Here is a 6,925-nt window from a genome sequence, read left to right as displayed (position 1 = left end):
TTCCCTTAAAGGAATAATGGATTTAATATATTTATACTATCCAGGAAAAGGCTGGACAGTACAGAACATACATTTCTGAGGGATGATCTCGGACTGGAGGTGTGTTGGGGTCACCCTGCAGTATTACCGAGGCTGGCAAAAGCCAAGGTGCTACTGTCTGGCTGAAGCACGCACAGACATAGCTGGGAGTGACTTACATGCTGGAGGCTGTTTGTGAGCAGTCCAGGTTGCTATAGCAGCAAGGCATTCTAAAGGACACCCCCAGCTTACAGGTCAGGGGTGACAGCCCCCACTAATCTGGCTTTTGCCCCTGGCATGTCACAGTGTGCTTACCAGTGTTGCTGAAAAGAGATGGACTTAGGTAGCACTTAGACTCAGACTCATAGACTTTAAGGTCAGAAAGACCATTATGATCATCTAGTCTGACCTCCTGCACAACGAAGGCCACACAATCCCACCCATCCACTTCAGTAACTCAGACATAGCTTAGGCATTTGTTATAGAAGTCCTCAAATTGTGGTTTGAAGACCTCAGGCTGCAGAGAATTCTCCAGCAAGTGACCCGTGCCCCACGCTGCAGAGAAGCGAAAACCTCCGGGCTGAGTCTGAGGAAAATCCTCCGCACTGCTCAGTTTAACCCTGAGCATGTGAAAACCACCAGATCGCTGGAATATCTGTTGGGACATCATCACATGACCACTGGAGCTTTGCCTGCTGTGATCAAAGATCAATTGCCAAATTAATTCCATACATTAGGGCTATCCATCATAACCATTCCCTCCATTAAAACTATCAGCTTAGTCGTGAAGCCGAGAATATATTTTGCCCCAATCCCTGGAAGGCTGTTCAGAACTCACTCCTTACTAATGGTTAGAAACCATCCTCTAATTTCAAGTCTAAATTCCTAGTGTCCAGTTTATCTCCATTTGTTCTTGTGTCCACATTGGTACTGAGCTTAATAATTCTCCTCCCTAATATTAAATCCCCCTGCTATATGTATAAAGAGAATCATATCCCCCTCAACCTTCCCTTTTGGTAGCTAACAAGCCAAGCTCTTTGAGTCCTCCTTTCATAAGAACAGTTTTTCATTCCTCGGATACCCAGTATCCCGTCTCTGAACCGCTCCAGCTTGAATTCATCCTTTTTTAAACATGGAGACCCAGAACTGCACACAGTATTCTAGATGAGGTCTCACCAGTGCCTTGTATAACAGTACTAACACCTCCTTATCTTTGCTGGAAATACCTCGCCCGATGCATCCCAAAACTGCATTAGCTTTTTTAACAGCCATATCACATTGGTGACTCAGTCATCCTGTAATCAACTAACACTCCGAGGTCCTGCTCCTCCTCTTGTTACTTCCAACTGATGTGTCCCCAAGTTATAACTAAAATTCTTGTTATTAAACCCTAAATGCTGAATCAGGGCCAGAGTGTCTTTTTGCATTCCCCTCACCGGTCCCCTGTGCTGTACCAGTTATGTCAGCCTTGATATCCCTTGTGACTTTTCTTCTCATTAACATTTCTGTGCCTTCTTCCACGTGGCCTCTTGTTTTTAGTCTGCCTGGAATCTGTTTAACAATCCTCTCCCCTCTTCTCTTTCAAAACATACATAAATGCCCTGCGTCTGCAGCATCATCTATGCAAGAAGGGCATCTTTACCCTTGTGTAAAAAATAAATACATACATTTGAACCATCAAGATGTAGCTGTGCCTAAACCGAGGACCCATGTAACATAGCTTCATCCCATTGCCTACCCTGCCCCTCAATGTCCTGCTATTCATTATATTCTCACTTGCCTATCAAATCAAACTTCTCAGTTCCAGGCTTGTAACTACTCCTGGGTGGGTGACCTGCTGCTCCCACGCAGATTCCCATTGAAGTTAATGGGCTTCAGAACAGGTATAGTGGTCTGCCCATGCACATGAAGTTGCAGGATTGGCCTGGGACATATCTTCTGTGAAGCACCTAGGACACTGTTGGCACTATAAAATAAGAGTTGATTATAGCTGATCTCTTTTCCTATCTTTTCCCCACAACAATTAATTATCAACACTCCTTGATAATAACTGATATACAAACACTTAGATATTACCAATCCTTCTTCAGGACAAATCCAATTTCCCTTTCTTCTAATATCCCATTTTGTTTTTTTCCCCTTATAATATCACACAGTAATTACAGTACATATTCATAAATATACAGCTAAAGGTACGCAGAAATGTTTATTGGTCAATCATAAAAGCTGTATTTTTGTAAAGTTCCAATTATTCCCTCCTCTGGGCTTCCCAGTATATCCCAGTCACCTATACGTCTCATGGTTTAACTGTAAGATCTTCACAGCAGGGACAGTGTATTGTGACTTTTACAGTACTGGAGAACTTGTTATACTTCTGCATTACAATTTTTGCATTACACAAAGCCATAGTGTGTTTATTATTTAATATCAAGATGAGCTCAAGCTGCACAGATCCAGGGGTTTTGGTTCCAGTTCATCTTCAGTTTAAAATAACTATTTTATTTTTATTTTGCAGGGAGTGGAAAAATCTCCTACAGAGTTACTGTTTATTCTCTTAGATCACATTATATTAATTAATTTTCATAACTGTAAAATTTACTCTTTTCTGCTATAAAATGCTGTAAATAAATATTGAGTGGACAGTAAAAGAACAAATTTATAAAAAGGCAGCTTCTGAGCCTGAACAATTTGTTCAGAGATCGGCAAATGGAAAACTCTGCATAGTGTCATTCTTTGAAGGCCGTGTTCACCTTCAGGCATGCTAAGATCCAATGGGGTTTTAAGTGGCATTGTATGAGTGGGATGAGGTCTTAACCAACCACCCTGTGCCCAGAACTCTGTTATTGGTAGCAACAGCAGCATCATTCTTGCAAGCATGAAGATAAAGTAGGGTTTCTGCATATGGAACAAAAAGAACAGGAGTACTTGTGGCACCTTAAAGACTAACAAATTTATTTGAGTATAAGCTTTTGTGGGCCTCATCCTCCCTGACTGAACTAACCTCATTATCTCTAGCTTGCTTGCATATATATACCTGCCCCTGGAAATTTCCACTACATGCATCCGACGAAGTGGGCATTCACCCACGAAAGCTCATGCTCTAAAACGTCTGTTAGTCTATAAGGTGCTGCAGGACTCTTTGCTGCTTTTACAGATCCAGACTAACACAGCTACCCCTCTGATACTAGTTTGCATATTAATTCAAGTTCAGCAGTTTCTTGTTGGAGTCTGTTTTTGAAGCTTTTCTATTGCAAAATTGACACCTTTAAGTCTTTTGGAACCAGAGGACTGGCCCCTGGGTCTCCCACAGGAGTGTGCTAACCACCAGGCTACAGCACCAGTCTCGTTCTTTCTTATTGTCTGGCCCAATGACTTTTTCAATTAGTCACAGTTGAACAGCTTTGACTGAAGAGACTCAGAGAGCGCCCAGATCGGAATATGCCATAGCCCAGTGGTGAATGTGCTCACGTGAGAGATCCTTGTTCAGATCCCTTTCCTCTCCCTCCCCCTAGGTGGAATGGGGACTTGAGCAAGAGATCTCCCACATCCCAGGTGAGTGCCCTAATAACCACTGGCCTAAAAGCTATAAGGGAGGTCCCTCTCCCCACCTTGCCTGGCCTTTTTTATATCCGCTTGTTTAGAGGGGCCCAATTCAGTAGGTAAGCTCTCAGCATGCTGACCAGATCAGGCTCCCTAAGCACATTAGGCAGAGGAATGGCTATCGGCTCCCTATTCATGTCTTGTCCTGGGATGGTTAGGTGGGTAAGTCCTTTTGTGAATCTAGCCCCTGGTTTCTATTCCCATCTGTGACACTTTGGGCAAGTCACTTAAGCTTTTTTTTACTCAGATTCGCTATCCTGGAAAATGAGGAGCACTATACTCACCCACTTTTAGAACACGCTTTGAGATCTATGATAAACAGTGCCACTGTTTAAGTACAAACATTATTGGCTTGGATCTGTATTGTGAACTACAATCAATTTTCTAGAGCAGGTTGTTAGTTTTAACATTAAGTATTAAATGAAGAACCCTTAAAAAGACTATAAACATGTATCAGAGGCTCCAGGAGTTCAGCGTACAGGAACGCTTAACTCAGCTTTTGGAGTGTTGACACACTTCATAGCAGGCGTGATAATACATAACTTTCTACAAACTAAAGAGATTACTGATTATACACAGTAAAAGTGTCTCAGTAGACAATTGCTTTAATTAACCTACTGCAGTAGGGCAACATGGTCTTCTGGTAAGGGAGATAGTAACTCTCCATTCAAATGAGTGTTTCTCATTCTTTCACCTTCTCCTTATATCCCCTCAGTAAGCATCAGCGGGAACACAGACCTTGGCTCTGCACTAGGGGGAGGACAGGCTAGAGTTATGGGTCAGTGATGGAACTGAAAAAACCCAGCTGAAGTACAAGTTACACCACAAGGAGACAGAACTGACCTGGTGGATGGGAGCCTGATCAGACTGGGCCAGAACACACAGGGGGCACAGCCAGACCAGACCCACAGAAGGACTTTGGAACAGATTAGTCCCAGGTGTGGATGGGAACCATGGCTTACAGGAGAACTAAGCAAGGGCTAATGCAATGCAGCTTCACAATGATTAAAGTGACTGCATTTTCCATCTCTAACACATGCTTTTGAGTCTATGGCTAGATGGTCAACAAATGGCTGACCATCAGATGACTCCAGATCTGCCTGTTTAATCTTTTAGGCCCAGATTCTGGGCTTCATTGTGGGCCAGTCTGCCAGCAGATAGGGACCACAAACCCCGCTGATCTACCCCTAGAGATACCTGGCACAGGGACAGGGGCAGTGGAACAGCCTTATATTGCTCCCCCACTTGCAGTTCCCAGCATGCAAGGTGACCAGACAGCTAGTGTGAAAAATCGGGACAGAGGGTGGGGGTGGGGGGGTAATAGGAGCCTATATAAGAAAAGGCCCCATATATTGGGACTGTCCCGATAAAATCAGGACATTTGGTCACCCTACTGGCATGGGATCATGCTGGGACATAGCCAGAGGAGAAAAGGAGGACAGAGTGTATTTCCAAGATGCATTTATGCACCCGCCCTTCATTTATTTTGGTTTGCTTCAGAGTTAGCTTTAAAGATAAATAAGTGTGTAACAGGTGTAAACTTAAAAAGGAGGTTTGCTGGTGGACACAGTTACTGAAAAGTGCATGCATATAGCACTTAAGGTCATCTCTCACTCTTACAGGTGGCATCACTCATCTCTTGACTTTGACATGCAATAGTCTGGGCTATAAATAGTTTAAAAGCTCCCTGTGAATAGGAAAAAATCTGATCTTTTATTATGCCATGTAGAAATTGTTAATTTCAAAATAGTGCCCATATTTGTGACTTGCCAGGTAGTGTCCATGGATGGCGAATGATTACAGGATTAGAAAACACGGTTTATAGTGATAGTCTCAAGCAGCTCAATCTACTTACCTTAACAAAAGGGAAGATTAAGGGCTGACTTGATTGCAATTATAAGTATCTACTTGGTGAACAAATATTTAATAGACTCTTCAATCTAGCGGAGAACGGTGTAAGATGACCCAATGGGTGGAAGCTGAACCTAAACAAATTTGGACTTGAAATAAGGGATACATTTTTAACAATGAGAATAATTAACAAATGGAACAATTTACCAAGGGTCATGGGGGATTCTCCATCACTGACAATTTTTAAACCAAGGCTGGATGGTTTTCTAAAAGACTGGCACTAGGAATTATCTGGGAGAAGTTCAACAGCCTATGCTATTCAGGAGATCAGACTAGATCACCACAACAGTCCCTTCTGGCCTTAGAATCTCAGCATAGAACAGGAGCACAACATGAATGATCTCAAAAGACAGAAGAGACTGAAGGGAACATTGAGATTTCTTTATAGCTTTAGCACAAGCCCAGATGTTAGCATTGTATAATCAGGTTCCATGACAAACAGAATGTATACACATGAGTAGAACATGGTTTAGGGCTAGTCTCTGAGCTAAGCCTCCCAGGAGGTGCAGGAAACAAAGCACAGTGCAGGAGGAAGGGGAGGAAAAGGAGGTTTTTAAGGCCAACATTGCATGCCCCAAATTCTGTTCGCTCAGGAGATTAGTACAGCCCCCAGCATATGTTAGAACAGCCAGAGGTGTTGCTCTAATTTATGAACCTTTGGCTCCTATGGGCTGCTCTGCAGTCCAGAGTAGCTACTTTATGCTGTGGCCGTTCCTCTGCCATCTCTCCCACCATCAGCACACCCTGTACTGGAGGCTCTAAGGAAGTTTCCCTGATGCCATTGGGCCAGATTTGTGAAGATATTTAGCCACCTAAAGATGCAGATAGGTGCCTAGTGGGATTTTCCAAAGCACCTAGGCACAACACTCCCAGTGGTTAGGTACTTAGGTGCTTTGGAAAACCCCACTAGGCATCTATATGCATCTTTAGCTGGCTAAATACCTTTAAAAATCTGGAAATGTGGTCTGTACACACTGCCAGCACAGCACATAGGGGTTAGAATCTGTTATACTTGAGGGTATAAAATCTCAGGCCCCTACAAACAATGAAGAAAATAATGTGCATTTATAATGCTTATGGACTCAGATAACAGAGGAATAATTGTCTAGCCTCTATCATATACTAACAAAGCAACAGATGCTGTGTAAAACACTAAGCGTAATCCTCCAAGCCCGTAACACACAAAACAAGCTAACAACCAACAGCAGAGTTTGCATCACACAAGAATCAAAGCTTGATTTGAAACAACGCTTGAGAAATAAAGGTTGCAACGCATGGTTTGTCAATTTACAAGATGAATTAACTATTTGACTTTTGATCAAGTATTCTGCAGTTATTTAAACAGCTCTGCTTCCAGCTACATGCAGAGCAATGCTGTGAAGAGCAACCCAGTTAC

The sequence above is a fragment of the Chelonoidis abingdonii genome, chromosome 3 (assembly GCF_003597395.2).
Source record: "Chelonoidis abingdonii isolate Lonesome George chromosome 3, CheloAbing_2.0, whole genome shotgun sequence".
Lineage (NCBI taxonomy): Eukaryota > Metazoa > Chordata > Testudines > Testudinidae > Chelonoidis > Chelonoidis abingdonii.
Note: the sequence above shows the minus strand (reverse complement) of the source record.